Source organism: Rhinoraja longicauda, chromosome 22 (genome assembly GCF_053455715.1).
Source record: "Rhinoraja longicauda isolate Sanriku21f chromosome 22, sRhiLon1.1, whole genome shotgun sequence".
Classification (NCBI taxonomy): domain Eukaryota; kingdom Metazoa; phylum Chordata; class Chondrichthyes; order Rajiformes; family Arhynchobatidae; genus Rhinoraja; species Rhinoraja longicauda.
Window position 1 is genome coordinate 20384490 of NC_135974.1, and position 24382 is coordinate 20408871.

The window sequence follows — 24382 nt, forward strand, 5'->3', positions numbered from 1 at the left end:
CAATTCCCTGCTGGAAATGAACTCAACCACTGCTTCAACTGGCAGCTTTATATTCAAGAGCTGCATTAAAGATCACACAGGTAGCAATGCTTTACATTACTCTCTGTGATCAAATTACCAGCTGTTATCATCCTCAAAGTGATGGTGTGTAAGGCTATTTTAAGCACAAATTGTAAAATAGATGCAACATTAGGAATACAAAGAACAAGCATTCTCCAGTGTCCACGCTCTCAGTCCCATTGAATATCTATGACAGTATTTATTGCTTAACTTTCCTTCTATTATCTTCTTTCTTTCTTGCTTTCCTTAAGGTTAGGATTTACACAGAGCTGGATTTCCCATTTCCCACAACTACTCCAACATCATTCGACATTTTAGGAATTCAGAGAAGATTCAGAAATGTACACCATTTTGAGAGGTTAATTCTGTGACTAATTCCCTAAATATCTGCCCAGCAACTATTGGCCAAGTTAGTAAACATAATTTCCAACCAAACGTCTTCATCTCTTTTGACACGTAATTCTGACCAAAGCACTTTTAGTCCCGACCTTATGTGGCTCAGTGACAAATTTTTCCCGTGAGACAATTGATATTTCACAACATTAGTTCATTTTAAGGCCGTTAGAAGCAGGAGCAGAAGGTGCAGAAGAGATTTACCAGAATGTTGCCCACATGAGAGCGTATTAGCTATAAGGAGAGGTGGGCAAATTTAGATAGTTTTCTCTAGAGCATCGGAAGCTGAGGGAAGACTTGCTAGAGGTATATAAAATTATGAATAGGGTAGACTGACCTTTTGGTGGTAATGTCGAACACTCGAGGGCATTGCATTAAAGTTAGAGGGGGAAAGTTTAAAGGAGTTGTACAGGTCAAGAGTTTTTATTACAGAGAGTTATGTGCCTAGAACACATTGCCAGGGGTGGTAGTGGAAGAAGATACGATAAACCACTCAGCAGCTGTGAACATGCGGAGGTGGATGAAGAGGCATGGATGAGAGAACTTTCTAGTTTCCTGATTAAAAATACAACTGGGGAACTTGCATTTTTATGGAAGTTTCTAGTTTGCAAAACTTCCTATTGTACCTGATCAGGTATTACCAAATAAATCTGACCATTTATCCTGGCATTTCCTTACGTGATACATTACTCTGTGTTTGGTCAAAGTGATGAGTTAATTTAGAGTTTAGTTTAGAGATACAGCACACGACGGAGAATTTACAGAAGCCAATCAACCTACAAAATCATCTGTCTTTGGAACGTGGGAGAAAACCGGAGCACCCGGAGAAAACCCACATGATCACACAGAGAACATACAAACTCTATACAGATGGCACCCATAGTCAGGATAGAACTCCGTTCTCTGGCACAGCATCTCTACCGCTGTGGCATTGTGCAGTGGAAGTCAAACAAAAATGTCCTGAAAGAGGAGAAAGGTGAATAGATGGGGGGGGTTTGGAGAGTGAATTCCCGAGTTTAGTGCTGGGCAGCTGAATGTACAGCCACCAATCATATAGCTACATATTCTCAACAGTGGTACCCCACAAGGATGCTTTCTCAGCCCCCTACTATACTGCTTACACACATGACTGTGCAGTCAAATACTAATCCAACTCAATTTACAAGTTTGCAGACGACACCAGTGTCGTGGCTGGATATCAAATAATGATGAGATGGAGTACAGGCAGGAGATTCAAAACCTTGTAACCTGGTGCAAAGACCACAGCCTCTCCCTCAATGTAGAAACAAAGAACTGCAAATGCTGGTTAATTCACAAAAGGACACAAAATGCTGGAGTGACTGAGCAGTCAGGCAGCATCCCGGGTGAACATAGATAGGTGACCTTTCGGATCGAGACCCTTCTTCAGACCCCCTCCCTCAATGTCAGCAAGACAAAGGAGATTGTGTTTGACTTCAGGAGGTGAAGCAGTAAACGTACCCTGGTATAAATTGATCAGAGACATTTAAAAATAATTGAAATTGATTTAATAATTAAAAAGATAAAAATAAAATCATGAATTTATGTAAAGACACATTCAACTCCAATCATTTAAGAACATAAATATAGTTAAATGAATTAAAATAAATATAATGCTTATCTAATCTTAAATTTATGATGAAGGTTAGCAACCACATTCAAGTGAATGGGTTGTACTAGAAGCAACCTATATGGCTGGTGTTAGTGTGTTCAGTGCCTTGGCTGACTAAGCTATGGAATGCCCCCACACTCAATGTATACTCAAGCCTGTATCTTCATATGCATAGCCTACAACTTAATGGTATGAACATTAAATTCTCCAATTTCAGGTTATAGCCCCCGCAATTCTCTCTCCTTTTGATCTAGCCAAGTTCTCTTATGAACATATTTCATTCCACACCATCCACATACCCACCACACAGCTCCTTTTCCTTCCTCCTACATCATCCAGCTCTCCAAATTGCCCACCTGCTCCCTGTTCTCACCTACCTACTATCCCTCCCTCTGGTTCTACATTTCACTCCTCACCTCCCTTTCTTGTCAGATTCCACCATCTGAACCACTTTGTCTTACCCACTTACCACCTCCAGCTTTTGTGACCATCTCCACCCTTTGCTCTGCAGCTGACTCATCTGCCAATCAACCCATCCTTACCTGGTTCCACCTTTCATTTGCCACTTTCTGCCCTTCCCCTTCCTCTCATCTCTTTTACTAACTCTCTGTCGTCCACTCCAGTCTGAAGAAGAGTCTTGAACTGAAAGGAACTGAAAGGAGCATTTGGATAGTAGTAACAGGATTGTTCCAAGTCAGCATGGATTTACGAAGGGGAAATCATGCTTGACTAATCTTCTGGAATTCTTTGAGGATGTAACTAGGAAAATTTACAGGGGAGAGCCGGTGGATGTGGTGTACCTTGACTTTCAGAAAGCCTTTGACAAGGTTCCACATAGGAGATTAGTGGGCAAAATTAGAGCACATGGTATTGGAGGTAGGGTACTGACATGGATAGAAAAATGGTTGACAGACAGAAAACAAAGAGTGGGGATAAATGGGTCCCTTTCTGAATGGCAGGCAGTAATTAGTGGGGTACCGCAAGGCTCAGTGCTGGGACCGCAGCTATTTACAATATACATTAATGACTTGGATGAAGGGATTAAAAGTACCATTAGCAAATTTGCAGATGATACAAAGCTGGGTGGTAGTGTGAACTGTGAGGAAGATGCTATGAGGTTGCAGGGTGACTTGGACAGGTTGTGTGAGTGGGCGGATGCATGGCAGATGCAGTTTAATGTGGATAAGTGTGAGGTTATCCACTTTGGTGGTAAGAATAGGAAGGCAGAGTATTATCTGAATGGTGTCAAGTTAGGAACAGGGGACGTACAACGAGATCTGGGTGTCCTAGTGCATCAGTCACTGAAAGGAAGCATTCAGGTACCGCAGGCAGTGAAGAAAGCCAATGGAATGTTGGCCTTCATAACAAGAGGAGTTGAGTATAGGAGCAAATAGGTCCTTCTGCAGTTGTACAGGGCCCTAGTGAGACCACACCTGGAGTACTGTGTGCAGTTTTGGTCTCCAAATTTGAGGAAGGATATTCTTGCTATTGAGGGCGTGCAGCGTAGATTAATAGGTTAATTCCCAGAATGGCGGGACTATCATATGTTGAAAGACTGGAGCGACTAGGCTTGTATACACTGGACTTTAGAAGGATGAGAGGAGATCTTATCGAAATGTATAAGATTATTAAGGGGTTGGACATGTTAGGTTGGACATGTTCCCAATGTTGGGGGAGTCCAGAACAAGGGGCCACAGTTTAAGAATAAGGGGTAGGCCATTTAGAACTGAGATGAGGAAAAACTTTTTCAAAGAGTTGTGAATCTGTGGAATTCTCTGCCTCAGAAGGCAGTGGAGGCCAATTCTCTGAATGCATTCAAGAGAGAGCTAGATAGAGCTCTTAAGGATAGTGGAGTCAGGGGGTATGGGGAGAAGGCAGGAACGGGGTACTGATTGAGAATGATCAGCCATGGTATCATCAGGCACGGTAGCGCAGCGGTAGAGTTGCTGCTTTACAGCGAATGCAGCGCCGGAGACTCAGGTTCGATCCTGACTACGGGTGCTGCACTGTAAGGAGTTTGTACGTTCTCCCCGTGACCTGCGTGGGTTTTCTCCGAGATCTTCGGTTTCCTCCCACACTCCAAAGACGTGCAGGTATGTAGGTTAATTGGCTGGGTAAATGTAAAAATTGTCCCTAGTGGGTGTAGGATAGTGTTAATGTACGGGGATCACTGGGCGGCACGGACTTGGAGGGCCGAAAAGGCCTGTTTCCGGCTGTATATATATGATATGATATATGATCACATTGAATGGCGGCGCTGGCTCGAAGGGCCGAATGGCCTCCTCCTGCACCTATTGTCTATTGTCTATTGTCTATTGTGTATTGTCGTCTGTCCATTTTTCTCCACAGATGCTGTGGCCCATTGAGAATCTCCAGCCGTCTGCAATTTTTAATATATCCATATGTTGCAAATCTGGTCCTCCTTTAATTCATTCATAACAGAGAAAATTTCCTTTATCTCAAGAGGTAAAATAGGTAATCTGAGAAAAGCTGAGATTTATTTTAAATGTTAAGGTTTTGCTATTTGTTGTTTCTTTTATAAATAAGCAGATTTGGAATCTTGTTTCTCAGATTACATAAATTCACTTTGATTTTTCTCCCTTCATTCCTAATCTTCAACCAATCTGATACTGTCTTTGAGGGATTTACACCCTCATTCCAGATACTGTCGAAATTGGGAAGCTTTCAAAGGTTAAATGCTTTTCTTTGTAATCCCAAACTTCAAATGGATGTAGGTAATGCTACACTTTAAGAGTTGAAAAGCTCGTTTTGGCCCTAATCCTGTCAGTTGATATCTATGGTAGGAATATTTCCCAAGGCGATGAAAATGTTTTAAAAATGGATGTCTTATATTCCTAACACGTTTATCTTGCCATTCCTAAGTGTGCAGGTTCCATCAAACATAGGACTAAGTAGACTTTTCTGTTCATCTTCACTCAGTGGTAGCACTCTTGGCTTTGAGTAACAAAGCCACAGGTTTGAGCTCTTCACCAGAGAGACTATCTCATTATTCAAGACTGACCCTTCAATATGGTGCTGTTCTGTGGGAAGTGCTGTTCTTCAGAATCGGTTATATTAAAGCCTCATTGCAGTTTAAATGAGTGCAAGATCTACGTTGATTTAAAGTAATTAAGACCATAAAAATATAAATTACAGTATATGAAAAATATAGCATAAATATTTTTCAGATGACACTATTATATTTTGATCTTTTTTAATCATCCTCAACAGTGGCCCAATATTGAGAGATTATTGACAGTATCTTGATGAAAGAAAGGAGCTCCTTCAGAGATTAAAGTAATTGCATCTGAACTCGAGTGCCTCACTGCCCATGATGTACAATTATTTTATCATGTCTCCATAATTCTGATCTTAAAACTATGGGAATTTGTCACCTTAAACAATTTCTCATCTCTCTAATCGTAGGTTTAAGGACTAAGAAACAGATAAAGCATAGATCTGTGGTATTTTGCTATTTCTCAAAAAATGTCCTTTGAAATAGAGTAACATCCTGCTGTGTAATGTATAATCTACAGTCTTCTGTGACAAGTGCTTGATGGAATAGACACATTGCTTAAATAATAATTTTCTAAAGTTACATCTGAAATTATATGTTGTATTGTGCTGAATTACTGCAAAACCTAAGCAAACCTCTTTCACATTATATGCATTGCTTACTTGATCCAATGATTCTCTTATTGAAGTGTTATTCTCACGGTCTGGGATTGAATTGCAAACAATAATAATGATTGCGTACATCATTCAAGAGCATAACCTTGCAGAAATAGCACTTGAAACGTGTAACCCACAGCGTCTCACAAAGCATGCCGATTATTCTTCAACAGGGACAGTGACTTATTTGCATCACTGGGGATGATCCAGAAGCAAGCACCGAAAGCAGGGCAACTGAGATTGGAATATTTAAGGAGGTAAAGTATTTGGATGATGCTTGAAATGGCTGGGAGCAGATTTCTACCCACTGTACATTGCTTACGTTTCCTTTCCATTGATTTTAATAAAAAGGGACACATGCAGATTATAAAACATTACTGTGCATTTTGAAGCATGACCCCAAAGTTAAGTTCCATCCCTAACATTTTGAAATCACGATTTGGATTTGGTGTTAACCCACTTAGAAGTAGAAATGTATGAAACCCTTAATAATTATCTTTGCCAAAAATATTTATCATCCTTCATTAAAAGACTGATGACTAAAATTACAGAGGGAGGCTCAGCTAATTCCTGACCAAGAAAGGGAGTTGACCAGATGATCTACAAACCTCTCATTAAGCACTTCAATAAATTTGTAAACCACATTGTTCAGAAGTGAGATAAATAAATGAAGTTGTAGATGAACAGATTTAAATAAAAAGAAACTGAAATGGTCAGCCTGATGATGTTTACAAATCATTAATTTCCATGACCAGAACACACGAGAAAAAAAAATGGGGGTCATCGCAATCTCAAGGGTAACGTTCATAAATGAAATAAGTTTTAGAAACCTTAAAGTATGGAAGCGAACCATGATTAAACTTGGCACAGGCAGCACCATCTTATCGGTTGTGTTTAACCAAGTCACAGAGACAGTGAAGTGACAGAATGTTCCAATATCAAGGAGATGATAGATTCTTACATTGGGATCTAGATCCATTGTCAGGGTCATTCCATTGTCAGAGACACAGATGAGTACAGGATTTTAAATCAGATGGATTGTGGAGGTATGTGTGAGCATATCCTTAATGTCAAGAATTGAATTAGTGCTTATCTATTCACAGCCTTACATGGTATCCATTTCATTGGGATGACTTATTGAAGGAGGGACCATGCTCCTGCTTCCCCTCGCCACAGTTAGTCGGACACAATGAAGCGTTGCATTATGTCTAATCTCTTATAAAATATTAATCAAATTACTAATATGCAGAGGAAATTGAAATTTAATATTTTATCTATAGCTAATAGGAAATTTATATGTTAGATTTAGTAATATATCATAAACTTTGTTAATCTAGATCAGTGCTTGAGCAAATTCAGACTTGTTCTTTTTGAGAGTGGGAGGAAGAAGGAAGGAAGGAGGGATTTATATCTTGATTGTATCTTTCATGACCTTACATTCCAAATCACATCATGGTAGATATCATCTAAAATGGCGCAGCGGTAGAGTTGCTGCCTTACAGCGAATGCAGCGCCGGAGACTCAGGTTCGATCCTGACTACGGGTGCCGTCTGTACGGAGTTTGTACGTTCTCCCCGTGACCTGCGTGGGTTTTCTCCGAGATCTTCGGTTTCCTCCCACACTCCAAAGACGTACAGGTATGTAGGTTAATTGGCTGGGTAAATGTAAAAATTGTCCCTAGTGTGTGTAGGATAGTGTGTGGGGATCGCTGGGCGGCGCAGACCCAGTGGGCCGAAGGGCCTGTTTCTGCGCTGTATCTCTAAATCTAAATCTAAATCTAAAAAATGTAGGATTACTATTGTAATGCAGGCCATGGCAGCACCAATTTTGTACGCTGAAAAAATAATAATATTAGGTACAAGATGATTGTTTGTGTAGGAAGGAACTGCAGATGCTGGTTTACACTGAAGATAGACAAAAATGCCGGAGTAACTCAACGGGTCAGGCAACATCTCTGGAGAAAAGGAATAGGTTACATTTCAGGTCGAGGCCCTTCATCAGAAGGTTTGTAGTGTGTTGGTTAGGACACTATCTCAGTTTAATAAATCATTATAAACATCAAATCTATTGAATTAGGCCAAAACAAAATTGTTCAGTATGGCCATTCCTGTCAAAGTGGCATAAACCTTTCCCATTTCTCTTTCATTTTTAACTCAATAATGATTATTTCCAAGTATACAAAGCTCTTATTAGTTGGTGGAAGTAAAAAACGAATGCTAGATATATTTTAAGTCATGGTATAGCATATATTTAAAGGTAACAACTTTTACTTTGTTTATGGAATGTGAGATTTTCTAGCAGGGATAGTATTACTTGACCCAGTTTAAATCTACAGCTAGCCTGGGCTGAGAGACATAATGACACAAACCTTTTCCCACAGGGGTATATTTACTTGTGCCTCACCTCCCAGTGTGGATGAAAAGTTGGCGGCACATTTGGTACGCAGATATTACAAAGGAAACTGCAGTGTGATAATCAGTGACAAGCTTCTATATGCTATATAGGTTCTAGTTTCTATATTTTCATCAAGCTCAAGCTAGCCAACAAATAAATAGTTCTGTTACTTTTGCAATAGGAAAATGTTATAGAATAACATGTTATAGAATAACATGTTATAGAATAACATGTTATAGAATAACATGTTATAGAATAAGAAAATAACTGCAGATGCTGGTACAAATTGATTTATTCACAAAATGCTGGAGTAACTCAGCAGGTCAGGCAGCATCTCGGGAGTTAGAAGGAATGGGTGACGTTTCGGGTCGAGACCCTTCTTCAGACTGATGTCGGGGGTGGGACAAAGGAAGGATATAGGTGGAGACAGGAAGATAGAGGGAGATCTGGGAAGGAGGAGGGGAAGGGAGGGACAGAGGAGCTATCTGAAGTTGGAGAAGTCGACGTTCATACCACTGGGCCGCAAACTGCCCAGGCGAAATATGAGGTGCTGCTCCTCCAATTTCCGGCGGGCCTCACTATGGCACTGGAGGAGGCCCATGACAGAGAGGTCAGACTGGGAATGGGAGGGGGAGTTAAAGTGCTGGGCCACCGGGAGATCAGTTGCGTTAATGCGGACCGAGCGCAGGTGTTCAGCGTCCCGAGATGCTGCCTGACCTGCTGAGTTACTCCAGCATTTTGTGAATAAATCAACATGTTATAGAATAACATGTTATAGAATAACATGTTATAGAATAACATGTTATAGAATAACATGTTATTCTGTTTGCAAATAAGCACAGCTTCATTTGCTGATTAGTTACGCATGAATTATAGAATAACATGTTATAGAATAACATGTTATAGAACAGCACTTCTGCATGAAAACCCCCCTTTGTAGTACAAAACTACAGCGGGCAAAAAGGCAAAGTATTGTTCCATTTTGTAGATAGTACACACTGAAGCGACAGTGCACCAGTGGTAGAGGGATGAATGCTTAAATAGGTGGATGAGGTGCAGTCAAGTGAGATGCTTTGATCTGAATGGTGCTGAGGTTCATGAGTGCTGTTGGGGCTGCATTCTTCCAGGTGAATGGAGAGTACTCCATCACCTGCCTGACTTGTGCCTTGCAGGTGGTGCAGATGCCTCAATGGCATTGTGAGATAAGATGCTTGCCATGGGCACTCAGCCTCTAACTTGCCATGTAGCCATAATGTCATGTGGCTGGTCAATGGCAACCTCCAAATTGTTGATAGTGGATAGCTTAAGACGGTAATTCCAGTGAACGTCTAGGATAGGTGGTTGGACTTTTATGTTGATTATGGTCTTTGCCTGGCACTCTTATTGCACAAATGATCACTAATGAGCCATGTGTTAATGTCGCCTGCGATTTTCTGTTTGCAAATAAGCACAGCTTCATTTGCTGATTAGTTACGCATGAAATTGAACCTTGTTCAATCATCATTGAACATTCCAATTCTGATCTTATGGTGGAAGGCAGGTCATTGAAAAAGCAACTCAAGATGGTTGATTTTAGGACCCTCAAGAGGAACTTCTGTAGTAAGGTCTGCAACTGGAATGATTGAACTGCAACACCCAATAAAGTCTTCCATTATGCAAGGTATGATTCCAACCATTGGAGCATAATCCCTTGATGCCCATTGATATGTTTTTCTCAGGTGCTTTGATGCTACATTTTGTCAAATGTGCCTTCTGTCAAGTGCTGTAACTCCCCCGCCCCTCTAGAACTCAGTTCCTTCATCCAAGTTTGTACCAAGACTGTGCATAAATCTGGAGCCAAGTGCTGCCAATGAATCCACATTGGGCATTAGCGAATAAGCTATTGATGAGTTAATAGCTTTGTTGATGAAACAATTCATCATGTTGCTGACTGTTGGACTGATTGGATGGTAATTAGCTGGATTCGATTTGACTTGCTTTTACTAGGCAGGATATGTATGCACCATTTTCCACATTGTTAGTTAGCATCAACGTTTTAACAATGTGCCTAGATTGCTGGTTCCAAGCATTCCTCTCCCCTTCCTGTACATGTCTGCTGCAGGTGGATTGGTGACATTGTGTTGGTTCCCTTTCTAGCTGCTGTAGAACTCAATGAAAATCAAAAATCTGCAGATGCTGTGTATATGAAATTAAAACAGAGGATGCTGGAAATGCTCAGCAGGCCAGGCTGCATGCATGGAAAGAGTAACAAAGCTAATGTTTCAAGTTGAAGACCCTGCCTCACAACTGCAAAGAGAAAGGCGGCACGGTAGCGCAGCGGTAGAGTTGCTGCTTTACAGCGAATGCAGCGCCGGAGACTCAGGTTCGATCCTGACTACGGGTGCTGCACTGTAAGGAGTTTGTACGTTCTCCCCGTGACCTGCGTGGGTTTCCTCCGAGATCTTCGGTTTCCTCCCACACTCCAAAGACGTACAGGTATGTAGGTTAATTGGCTGGGTAAATGTAAAAATTGTCCCTAGTGGGTGTAGGATAGTGTTAATGTATGGGGATCACTGGGCGGCACGGACTTGGAGGGCCGAAAAGGCCTGTTTCCGGCTGTATATATATGATATGATATGATAAAACAAGTTGCTAACAAGCTGACTTCATAAATTTGTGAAAGGACATACTGATAGCTATGTCCTTTAGGATTTGATCAGCTCTATCAGCAATAGATTGACCAAAGTACTCCTAGCTTTATCTGCTGTGGCTGTGTTATGAGTTATGAATCTGGAATTTTGCAATAGATGTTGCCTGCTGGTAGGTTTCAGAATGTTTCATAACCTTCCTGTCACCACAGTTCAATTACATCTCTGTAACAGGCCATGGTGAAAATTTCCTGAGTTTGCACTCCCTGCTCCTTCACTGTGTGTACCATAATGAGCTTAGTGTCAACTTTCTGTCAAAGGTAAATCCCATGAGGATGTTCAATGGCTATCCCATTTATTTACTTGTGTGAGGAAATGAAGGGAAGTTTCATGGTGTGAGACGATGTCATTAAAATGAATGAAGTAATTTTAGCTGCTGGAGTAAAATTTGATTAATTACTTTTTGTAACAGGGCACAGAATTTCAAGGTGGAATGCAATGTTTTATGAGGAGATTGATCTGACAGACATTTGCTGATAATTTTCTAATACATCTATCAAGAAATATGATCTGGAGTGCATTGGCTATAAAGGCAGAGGAAAAATACTTGTAGAACCACAGAGAAAGTGCTGAAGAATGAGAATTGTCAGCAAATGCTATGTTATAAGATTGTACAATTCTGTGGTCGGGCTTTGACATTTATGCAAAGAGTGAATGCAAGCCATTGTTCAAACAAAGCCTCTTCTTTTTCGAGCAATTTTATGACAGAGCATTATCAGTACTTTCTTTTTGTTTTAAATTTCTGAACAACAAGATCTGCATTATTTTAGTTTTATTTATTCACGGTTGTTTTTTCATGAGAATTATTTCTTCATGCAAAATGTAGGTGAAAATTTGATTGCAATTTTTGAACTCTGCCTTTTTAGGAAGAGTTCCACTATTGCAATCAAAAGCGTGTGTTAACTTGGAAAGGGTGCAAAAAAAAGAGTATGTTTGAGTTGTAATGAGATGTTTTTCCTTGGTATGTAGGAGGCTGAGGGATGACCTTACAGAGGTATATAAAATCATGAGGGCCATAGATAAGATGGCCCAGGGTAAGGGATAGTTTTAAAAGAGACTTGGGTGGAGAGACATTATAACACAAACCTTTTCCCATGGGGGTATATTTACTTGTGCCTCACCTCCCACTTTGGATGAAAAGTTGGTGCCACATTGGGTACGCAGGTATTACAATGGAAACTGCAGTATGATAATCAGTAACAAGATATGCTATATAGCTTCTAGCTTCTATATTTTCATCAAAATCAAGCTGGCCAACAAATAAATACTGTAGTTCTGTAACATCTGCAATATAAATAGAAACATGTTATAGAACAACACTTCTGCATGAAAACCCCCCGTACATAGCTACAGTGGGCAAAAAGGCAAAGTATTGTTCCATTTTGAAGATAGTACACACTGTAGCCATAATGCACCAGTGGTAGAGGGAATGAATGCTTAAATTGGTGGATGGGGTGCAGTCAAGTGAGATGCTATGATCTGAATGGTGCTGAGGTTCATGAGTGCTGTTGGAGCTGCATTCTTCCAGGTGAATGGAGAGTACTCCATCACCTGCCTGACCCTTGCTTTGCAAGTGGTGCAGATGCCTAAACCGCATTGTGAGATAAGATGCTTGCCCAGGGCACTCAACCTCTAACCTGCCCTGTAGCCATAATGTCATGTGGCTGGTCCAGTTAGGTTCCGATAAATGGCAACCTCCAGAATGTTGATAGTGGATAGCTCAGGACAGTAATTCCAGTGAATGTCTAGGATGGGTGGTTGGACTTTTATGTTGATTATGTACTTTACCTGGCACTATTATTGCCAGGTAAATGATCATTAAAGAGCCATGTCTTAATGTCGCCTGCAATTTTCTGTTTGCAAAGACTACTTCTTTAAAGTCAAGGGGGAGATCTGCCTCGATCTCACTAAATGACAAAAAAGACCTGAGGGTCTGAATGGCCTCCTTGTGTTGCTTTGTCCAGACCTCCATTCACGGTTATTGGAACACTGCTGGCAAGGTAACACTCAATGCCCTCCAGTGGATGCTATTGATCTGTGGGCTTTCTTGGTTCAGAGTGCACCAAGAAACAATGTTCAATTTCATTTGTAATTTCTCAGCAAATGAAGCAGCAGGATACAACAATAAATTAGGAAAGTTAATGTTCATTGCAAAGGAATTGACTACAAAATTGGGCACTCGCTGAGCACTCTTGAAGGGACAAAATGAAATTTGCCATCCAAACCATATTCCTATCCCTGTTGCTCCAGAGGCTTCTTTCAGTTTGGCTGTGGAGTGATGCAGCAGGTAGATCTGCTGCCCCTCCGCCTCAGAGACACTATCCTTATCTCAAGTCCCGTCTGTGTGGAGTTTGTACTTTTTCCCAGTGACTGCATGGGTTTCCTCTCACATCCCATCTCGATACTTGTGATTTTAAGTTCACTATATCTTAAACAGTTAAGCCCAATTTCCCTCAATCACCTGGCCACAGATTTATCATTCCAAGGTGTTTTTGTCCGATTAGATATTCACCAACTATGTCCTCTTGTACAGTGGCATCTGCCAATTTTTTAGCTCTTGAAAGTCTTTGATAGCACTGATTAACATGTCCTTTCAATATTTCACTATATCTTCCTGTGAATTTGCTTCTGTAGCATATAATAATAATAATAATAATACATTTTATTTATATAGCGCTTTTCATATACTCAAAGACGCTTTACATAGATTTTTAGAACATAGGGAAATGAATAAATAGATAAATAAGTAAATAAATAAATGAACAGAGAAAGGAGACAGAAGGTGAGGTGACCTTCAGTGGTTGAAGGCAGTACTGAACAGGTGAGACTTCAGCGATGTTTTGAATGTGGTGAGTGTGGGGGAGTCTCTAACGGTTTGGGGTAGTGAGTTCCATAGGGTGGGAGCAGCGATGGAGAAAGCCCTGTCCCCCCAGGATCTGAGTTTAGTCCGGATGTGGGGGGATAGGAGATTGGCAGCGGCAGAGCGGAGGGTGCAGGTGGGAGTGTGCCTGTGGAGGAGGTCGGTCAGGTAGGATGGGGCCAGGTTATGGAGGGCTTTGTAGGTTATGAGGAGGATTTTGTACTGGATTCTCTGGGGGATGGGGAGCCAGTGGAGTTTATAAAGGACGGGGGTGATATGGTCACGGATCGAGGTGTGTGTGAGTAGACGGGCAGCGGAGTTTTGAATGTATTGAAGTTTATTGATGATTTTTGAGGGTGCGCCATAGAGGAGGCTGTTGCAGTAGTCCAGACGGGAGGTGATGAAGGCGTGGATGAGGGTTTCTGCAGCTGTGGAGGAGAGGGATGGACGGAGACGGGCAATGTTTTTGAGGTGGAAGAAGGCTGTCTTTGTGATGTGTTTGATGTGTTTGTCGAAGGAGAGGGTTTGATCAAGGATGATTCCAAGATTCCGGATGTGAGGTGAGGTGGATACTGGGAGACCATCAATGTTGAGGATGAAGTTTTGGGTGGATTTGGTGAGCATTTTTCGACCAATGATGATGATTTCCGATTTGTTGCAATTGAGTTTGAGGAAGTTTGATTGAAGCCAAGATTTTATTTCAGTAATGCAGTTTGTCAGTGTAGAGTGTGTGGTGGAGGAGATTGACTTGGTGGAGATGAGGAGCTGGATATCATCGGCGAAGCAGTGGAAGTTGAGACCATGACGGTGGATTAATTGACCAAGGGGGAACAGGTAGAGGATGAAGAGGAGGGGGCCAAGGACTGAGCCTTGGGGGACACCTTGGGGGAGGGGAGCGGTGGGGGATTTACAGTTGTTAATGGAGATGAACTGGTGTCTGTCAGAGAGGTAAGATTTGAACCAGGATAGGGCTGTGCCGGTGATGTTAAGGGAGGTTTCAAGTCGGGTGAGGAGAATGGAGTGATTTATGGTGTCAAAGGCGGCGCTGAGGTCAAGTAGGATGAGGATGTTGAGGTTGCCAGCGTCGGAGGAGAGGAGAATGTCGTTTGTGATTTTGAGGAGCGCAGTTTCAGTACAGTGGTTTGAGCGGAATCCGGATTGGAAAGTTTCATACAGGTTATTGGTAGAGAGGTGGTATTTGAGTTGGGAAGCTACAGCACGTTCCAAAACTTTGGACAGAAAGGGTAGGTTGGAGATTGGTCTGAAGTTGTTTGGGGTGTCAGGGTTTAGACCAGGTTTTTTCAAAATGGGGGTGACAGCAGCGATTTTGAGGGATGGCGGGACGATGCCAGTGGACAGGGAGGAGTTTATTGTTGCAGTGATAAGTGGAGAGAGAGCAGGAAGGCAGGCCTTGACAAAGCTGGAGGGGATGGGGTCCAGAGAGCAGGTGGCAGTTTTTATTCCTGTGAAGAGGTCAGAGAGGTCGGTGGTGGAGATTGGGGAGAACTGAGGCAGGGGCTGACAGGATAAGGGGGGGCAGGTGGTTTGAGGGGGAGCAGGTGCGTTGGTGGTTAAGGTGCTGTAGAAGTTGTCTATTTTGCTTTGGAAGAATGAAAGGAAAGTGGTGCATTTGTCAACTGTGAATGATTGGGAGATGGTGTCCAGGGGGCTGAGGAGTTTGTTTATTGTAGAGAAGAGTGTTTTGGGGTTTCTGGAGCCAGAGTGAATTATTTGAGAGTAGTAGGTGGAGTGGGCATGGGAGAGGGCATCTTTATAGTGCTGTATGTGGTCTTTGTAGGCTTGGGAGTGAATTGTGAGACCTGTTTTGTTGCGGAGTCTTTCAAGTTGGCGGGCATGAGTTTTCATCACGCGGAGTTCAGGGGTAAACCAGGGAGCAGAGTGGGTGAAGGAAACTGTTTTGGTTTTTATAGGTGCAAGCTGGTCGAGGCAGGAGGAGAGAGTGCGGTTGTAGTAGTCAGTGAGGTCAGAGGGGCCGTGGAGGTCAACGAAGGGAGAGGCGGACATTATTTCAGAGAGGGAGGATGAGAGCGAGGTAGGTGAAACAGAGTTCAGCTTGCGGAAGTTTATTTTGCGTTTTTGCTTTGGAGCTGGGGTGGGAATGTTGACAGACATGGTGATGGCTAAGTGATCAGAGAGGGTGGGGTCGGAGCCAGAGAGGTGATGTAGATTTAGTCCAGTGGAGCAGACAAGGTCCAGAATGTGCCCACGGTTATGGGTGGGAAAATTTACGTGTTGAGTGAGGTTAAAGCAGTTGAGTATTTCAGTGAAGTCAGCGGTTATTGTGGAGTCAGTGGAGTCCATGTGGATGTTGAAATCACCGAGGAGGAGGATTGAGGGGGAGAGAGAACAGAACTGGGTCAGAAAGTCAGAGAATTCAGAAAGGAATGATGGGTGTGGTTTGGGAGGGCGGTAGACAACTGCCATGACTAATTTTGTGTGGCCAGAGAGTTTGAAAGCCAGGTGTTCAAATGACGGAGCAGATGAGATGGAGATGAGGTATGGCATTAATTAGACTCGGGGGCTTCTTTCAATTTAGCAGCAGAGTGGTGCAGCCGGTAGAACTGCTGCCTCACAGTGCCAGAGACGCCATCCTCATCTCCAGTGCTGGCTGTGTGGAGTTTGTACATTCTCCCTCTGATCCATATAAATTACATTGTTGAAATTGTAGTTGCATTGGTTAGTAAGTTTGCAGGTGCCACAAAAATTGGTGGAGTTGCGGACAGTGAAGAAGTCTGTGCCAAAGGACGCAGCAGGGTATAGATCAGTTCAAGATATAGGCAGAGAGATGGCAGATAGTGCTTAATCCAAGCAAGCAAGAGGTTTTGCACTTTGGGAGGTCAAAAGCAAGGGAAAAGGAAGCAATTATAGGCAACAGCTTTCACGTACGGAAGAATCTTGAGGTCCAAGTTGAAAGCTCCCTGAAAATAGCAACAAATAGATAGAATGATACATTCGGCATTTAGTGTGCATGCCTTCGTTGTCAGGGCACTGAGTAGAAGAGTCAAGAAGTCATGTTGCAACTTTATAAACATTTAGTTAGGCCACATTTGGAAGAATTTTGCAATTTTGGAGATGGTGCAGAATGGTTTACTAACGGTGCTGCCTGGATAAGAGGGTATTAGCTATGAGGAGATAAACTTGGATTGTTTTCGCTGGAGCATTGGAGACTGAGGGGAGATCTGATACAAGTTTATAATATTATGACAGGCATAGATATGATAGATAAACAGAATCTTTTTCCAAGGGTGGAAATGTCAAATACCAGAAGGTGTAGCATAAAGTTTAAAGGAGGAAATTAGCGGGGCAAGTTTATTTCTTACTCAGAGAGTGGTGGGTGCCTGGAACACACTGCCAGGGATGGTGGAGGAAGCAGATATGGCACTGGCATTTAAAAGGCTTTCAGATAGACACGTGAATATACAAGGAATAGAGGGATATGGATCATGTATCATTCCTGCGAGCACAGGAATTATTTTAATTAGCATAGACATTCTGGGTTGAAGGGCCTGTTCTTCTGCAGTACTGTTTTATGTTCTATATTAATTGACTTTGGAATCAGTGTAAACATTATCCCCAGGATAGATCACCTCTCAACAACATTTACATCGCTTTCATCAGGATCCAATGTGTGGAATAAATTGCAGTCATTCTGCTCAATTCCATATAATTTGCTGGCACAAGGAATTAACATCAAAGAATAGCCCAGAGCTAGTCAAGAATTTCCAACATCACAGAACCAGTCAAGAATTTCCAACATCAAATAGTCAATCAAGCAAGATAAACAAAATGCTGATTATTTTTCTCTGTCACAAACTGGATTCCTCCACAGAAGCATCACTGAACTTATACTACATGATTAATCCAGGTCTTTTCATGCTGGGGCAGATCAGATGTAATAGATATATAGTTAGTGCAAGAACATGGCATTGGGGTGAAAGATCAGTTGTGATCTTACTGAATGCAGAGCAAGCATGTGGAACTAAATGGATTACTCCTTCTTCTACTTCTAGTGATCCTACATACCTGAGGGAGTCAGTCTTCCATATTCCAAGGCTGGGAGCTCAATATCTAGGGGTATTTATTATTCAGGAAGGGTAGACAGAAAAGAAGAGATGGGGTGGCATTGCTGGTTAAAGAGGAGATTAATGCAATAGTAAGGAGAAACATTTGCTTGAATCCTGTAGATTCTGTATGGGTAGAATTGCGAAATAGCCAAGGGCAGAAAATGCTTGTTGGATTTGTGTACAGACCACCAAACAGCGGAGAGGTTGGGGACAGCATCAACAGGAAATTAGGGATGTGTGTAGCAAAGGTACAGCAGTTATCAGGGGTGACTTTAATCTACATATAGATTGGATAACCAAATTGGTAACAACACTGAGGAGGAGGATTTCCTGGAGTGTATACGGGAAGGTTTTCTAAGCCAATATGTAGAGGAACCAACTAGAGGGCAGGTCGCCCTAGACTGGGAAGTTGTGTAATGAGGAAGGATTAGTTAGCAATCTTGTGCAAAACACCTTGGGCAACAGTGACCATAACATGGTGGAATTCTGCATTAAGATGGAGAGTGACGGTTAATTCAGAGACGAGGGTGCTGAACTTAAAGAAAGGAGACTCTGATGGTATGAGATGGAAATTGGCTTGGATAGATTTGCAAATTACACTTAAAGGGTTGGCGGTGGAGATGCAATGGCAAAGATTTAAAGATTGCATGGATGAACTACAAAAATTGCTTATCCCTGTCTGATGAAAAAATAAAACGGGGAAGGCGGCTCAACCGTGGCTAACGAGGGAAATGAGGGATAGTGCTAAATCGAAAGAAGAGGCATATACATTGGCCAGAGGAAGCAGCAAACTAGAGGACTGGGAGAAATTTAGAATTCAACAGAGGAGGACAAAGGGGTTAATTATGAGAGGGAAAATAGAGCAATGCAGCTTCTCTTGACTCCTATAAAAGAGGAGCAAGATTTTGAAACTGCTTACTACCTTCAATAAAGGCGTATGTCCAAATTGCTTGCTATACCTAAATGTTAATTTTCTGTGCTTTTGTGCCTGAATGAGGACCCCCAAATCCTTTCAAACCCCATTTACTTTTTCCACACTCATAATTGTTATTTTGCATTCTTTTGATCAATGTTGATAATTTCATATTTCCTACCTCAACTTTGTCCAATTAATTAACTGCTCTTTATCCTATTCAAACAGTTTTATTAGCAAACTAGACCAAGTGAACCCATTGGGCCCAAACCTCTCCTCCATTGGTGCAGTACCCTCTCCCCCCCCTCCCACTCCCCTCTCCCCCCCTCCCACTCCCCTCTCCCCCCTTCCCCGTCCCCCCTCCCCTCCCCTCCCCTCTCCCTCCCTCCTCACCCCACCCCCTCCCCCCCCTCCCCTCCCCTCCCCTTCCCCTCCCACTCCATCCCCCTCAATCCCCCTTATCCTCCCGCTCCCCACTCCCTCCCTCCCTCCGCCCCTCCCTCCAGTCCCTTCTCTCCCTCTCTTGCTCCCCCTCCCTCCCTAGGAAATAGATTTAAACTTGAAAATGTGAATAACTTAAAAATATAGCACCAATTTCAATGAAATGTCTTCCATTAGCACCAAAGGATCGATGGTTAGGTGGGCCTAAAATTGTCGCGCTATCGTGTACCGTTTTGGCTGTAGTTCAGGAACAAACAAACAAACAAACCAGAGTTTTAGTGTATAGAATGTAGACATTTAGCATCAGGCTCTTCCTCTAAATTGTTGATGCAATCTGGAAAAATGTTGTGGTACTCACTAATTACAATCTGCCATCCTGAAAATACTGCATTATTGCTCCTCAGTATATTCTGTCTGTTAATTCATCTTAAATTAAGTTAATTTAAGTAAATTTTTCTCCATAATCTTTTTTAGAAAGATGGATTATGTTTACTGCCTTCCAATCCACAGTGACCATTTGAGAATTTAGGGTATTCTGGAAAATCAAAATGAAATTTTCCCTATCTCTAGGAAACCATGTAAAATCACAAACAGCTCCCTCATGACTGTTATCATTTTCTGGAATGGACCCTCAAATGCTGAGGATGTATTCCCGATCTCCCAATACACCTAATTGAGCCTCTTTCACTTTTTTCTATCTGCACATTCTCTGCAGCCATAGCAGTACATTCTGCACTCTGTTTCCTTTCTCTTTTTGACTGATCTGCTGGTATGATTTGCCTGGATAGCACGCAAATCAAAGCTGTTCACTCCATCCTGGTATATGTGGCAATATTAAAACAACACCAATACCATGGATGTAAACCATCAGGCCCCGGAAATTTGTAGACTTTTAGCCCCATGATTGTTACTAGAATATATTCTTCATTGGCTATTAAGTTCTCTTTTCTTGTTATATCTTCAGTACCCCAAAATAAGCTGTATGCTTTTTGTGGCTTCCACTGAAACATAAATGAACAAAATATTTGTTTAACATTGCTACCTTATTTCTTATCATCATTTCTCCTGTCCCTACCTCAAGGTATATTTACATTGATGTTAAATACTTGAAAAGCTTTTAGTCTCTCTTTAATATTTCTATTTTACTCTCTATTTTTCCCCTCTATCATATTTTTGATCAAATTGACTAATATTTAAATACGCCATCTCTCTTAAATTGCTTTTCTTTGGCAACTGTGAACCCTGTAACAATTCATTTTATTTTTTCAGTAAAGTTTCTTTTCCTTGAAGGAACTGAGAATTATGAATGACTTCATTAAATATTTATGACAGCTTTTCCACAATCTTATCTCATAATTTAATTTTCACATTTACTTCAGCTAACTTGTCTCTTGTGGCTCCCTAATTGGTTTTGCTTAAATTCAAACTCTTGTTTCTGACAGCTTAGATTCAGACCTGACCACATCATTCTCAAATTCAATGAGATTTTACCATATTGTTACTTTTTGTCCGACAATCCTTTACATATGACAGAATACCAGATTGTCTGTACCCTGGTTCTTAGTTGGTCAATACATTGTTCAGGAAAACTATCTTGAATAATGCCCTTGCTATTTCTGCCAATTTTTCTGCAGGTTCTGTGAAGACAAATGCAGAGGACCCAGAGGTGCATGCAATAGTGTCCAATACATGTCTGCAACTAGTTTTCTGCATCAACACAATCAATGGCACTCCACAACGTCAGAATTGCTTGGAATTTGAAAATTCAACTGTTGTGGATGGAACACTTACTCATGTCTCCTGTTTAGTTTCGTTCTTGCTCCTACTCCCTCCAGATAGAACAAGGAGAGAGTTCCCCTGGTCTCACCTTTCACCCCTCCAGCCTCCACATCCAATGCATCGTTCTCCGATAGTTCAGCCACATTCTGTGCGACCCTATTACCAGTTGTACATTCCTAACCTCATCCCTTTCCGTTTTTCATAATGACCATATCCTCTGCATCTTCTTGGTTTGTTCATCCCTTCCCACACCACTCCCCAGGAAACTTCCTTTGCAACTGCAAGAGATGTTATACTGATCCCTACACCTCCTCTCTCATATCCATCCTAGGTTCTCAGCAGTCCTTCCAGGTGAGACAGTGGTTCATTTGCACCTCTTCCAACTTTGTCTATTGCATTTGATCCCTACACCTCCTCTTGCAAATCCATCCTATTACATCTATTCCAATCTTGTCTATTGCATTTGATGCTCCTGATGTGGCCTCTACTACATTAGTGAGACCAAGCATAGATGAGGTGGCTTTTTCGCTAAGACTGCTAGAACCCCCAGTTGTTAACCGTTTTATATCCCCTTCCCATTTGCATACTGACTTTTCTGTCTTTGGCCTCCTCCATTACCTGAGTAAGGCCACATGCCAACAGAAGAACAATACCTCATGTTCTGCTTGGGTAACCCACAACCCATGGTTTGAATATTAAATTCTCTAATTTCCAGTAATACACCATATTTGGCGCTCTTTCTCCTCCCCCCCCAATCTACTAGACACACATTTCTCCCACCATTTCCCACCACCCAGTCACCATGCTCCTTTCTCCACACTTACCTCCTATTCCACGCATCCCCAAGTCCCCCATTTCGCATTTATCTTTCCCATTTTGCTTTCCTTCCTCCCTAAACTGTAACTGTAGTGGCTCCCTTTTGCACAGAGGAATAATTTGCAGATGTTTTTAATTACAACTTTTTCTTTCAATTCTTTTCTCTCTTAAACCTCCTTTATTTCATTCTTTTGATCAAATATCTAATTTGGTCCATATCAGCTATTTTCTTCATTTGTCATGCTTGTAATTCATTGACTGAAAAGATAGGTAGATTATTTATATTCATGGTAATCAAAGTAAATAAATGCAATACATAATTATAAAAATAATACATCTTTTCGGTTTAGCTTTAGGGATTAAACACTTTGAACAGCACCTCAAATATTATTGGTCTCGTTTGGACACCCAACAATCATAAGCATCTCCTTTGTTGCAATTTTGAATAATAGCCTTTTACAATATCTTGACTGCTTGACATAATCTATAAGATCATGCATTATTGAAAGCAATTGGTTAAATCACCTAGAGCATTGCTTCCGATCATGATTTCAACAAGTCCTGAACATCTGAACTTATCTCATGTTCTGTGAAGTGAAGAGATTAGAGAAGACAAGAACAGCATTGCAAAATGTCCCCTGCTTCGGCTGGCCCACATCCATCTCATAGCTTTTAACCTACAATTGACAGTGATTACACTGATAGATCCACTGGGAACAAACTGAATCATCACTGGACTAAATATTTGAGAGGGGCTTGTCAGCTGAAATTATGGACGACTCACTTAACTACCTTACTCACTTAACTTACTGGGCTGTATTTTGCTCTTTATAAACCAGAGGATATTGTGCCTTTCCACAGTTCTTGCTGTGTAATAAATCATGTGCTCAAAGGGTTTAGGTTGGAGTCACATGCAATGTGAAGATATTAAGTCTCCAAACCTTTGGTAAGAGCCAACCAAACCTACTTTTAACCTGCCATCTCTGCATTTAACATGAAAATGTGGCTTTCAAGAGGTTAAAGACCTTTCTGCTTGATCCAATACTCTGTTGCCTAAAAAATTGTAACTGCGAAGAATGAGCGCACTTCAGAATCCAGCAAGAAAAGAAAATAAGATATGAGAGTAGGCTGTGGAATAAGATAAAATCAGATTACAGAAGCTTCTGTCAATATGTAAAAAAAGGAAAAGATTATCTGGTTAATGTGAGTCCCTTAAGCACTAAAAGGAAGAAAGTTTATTTGGAATAAGGAAATGCAGAAAAAAAAAAGAATTTGGTATCTTTCTTCACAAAAGAATGAGGAGCTGAAAGAAACTAGTACTATTAAAATAATTAGTACTGGAGAAATTAAATGGACAGACAGGTAATGAATGCCAGAATGTGATGAGGAGCATCATTGGACTTCAAGGAAGTAGCTTGGGCATCATGGGCACATTGCCTGTCATTATTCAGAGGCCCATAGATTCTAGAGCAGTTCCCACTAACTGGTAGGTAACAAATGTTACCTTAATATTTAAGAGCAGAGAGGTCAAAAAATAAAACACAGTGGTCTATAAATCATTAGGCCTGACATCATCAGAGAGGGAAATGCTGGAAACAATGACTAAGGAAGTTGGAACAGGGCATTTAAAAACGATTGGGCAGAATCAACATGGATTTATAAAAGGATAATTCCACTTGACAAACGAAACGTTTGAATGTGAGGTTGCAACTAATATAATACATAACTGCAAATCAATTGATTAAGCATATTTGGATTCTCAGAAGGCTTTCAAATAAGGTGCCAGTCTCGAGGTTACTAATCAAGATTACATTGTGCAAGAAAGCAAAAAGAACAAACTTCACATTAAGCACTTCAGATGACAAAAACTGTGGACACTCCAGTACATCTGTTGTAGTGTGGGAAAAGTGGCAACCTAACATCAATATATTCAACAAGGAATAATGCAAGATAGATTATATAAATTGTTAGCTGAGGGATAAAAATCAGAGAGGCCTCCAGTGAGAATCACAAATGATTATTTTAAAAGATTTTAATGGGAATTTTTACACTGAACTGACAGGGCAGAGACAGCCTGCAGACACAGCACTACTTCACTATTGTTTGTGAGCATCAGCCTTGATTTTATATTCCAATCTCTGGAGAATGCCCTTAGTGCAAACCTTCTGGCTCAAGAAACAAATGCCAACTACTAGGCCACGGGATTGACATTGCTTTATTAAATTGGAATGATGTTTGAAATATACTTCACTGCAAAGATCTCACACTTGAAACAAAACTAAACATAGGAAGATCTGACTAAGGAGGTGAACTAGTTTGTCACATGCAAAACCAATTCAGTGAAGGGTAATATTAATTTCCACGGCACTGTGGAAATGGGCAGGGGTACTATTAATATAATTCAGTTCAGTGATGTCATGAGATTGCCAATTACATTTTTACCAATGGCTGAGAAGGATGCCAGTCTCATAGTAACTTTATCCGTAGAAAAGTGATGAGCTCAGTAGGTAACAAGCAGAAATGCTGCTGCAATTATTGGCTGCCTGTTATCACATCCACAAGGGTCTGTCAGAGTAAGGATATCACACCAGAAGCTAATTAGGCATCAGGTGTTTTATCTGACCCTATATCCCAATGAATATCAATATGGGC

General features: G+C 41.3%; 1 protein-coding gene across 2 annotated transcripts in view; it reads right to left on the bottom strand.

The window, feature by feature from the left end:
* LOC144604477 (solute carrier family 12 member 5-like) overlaps nt 1-24382 on the bottom strand; it is a 640130-nt gene that overhangs the window by 171184 nt on the left and 444564 nt on the right. The gene's annotated exons all lie outside the window — the stretch shown is intronic.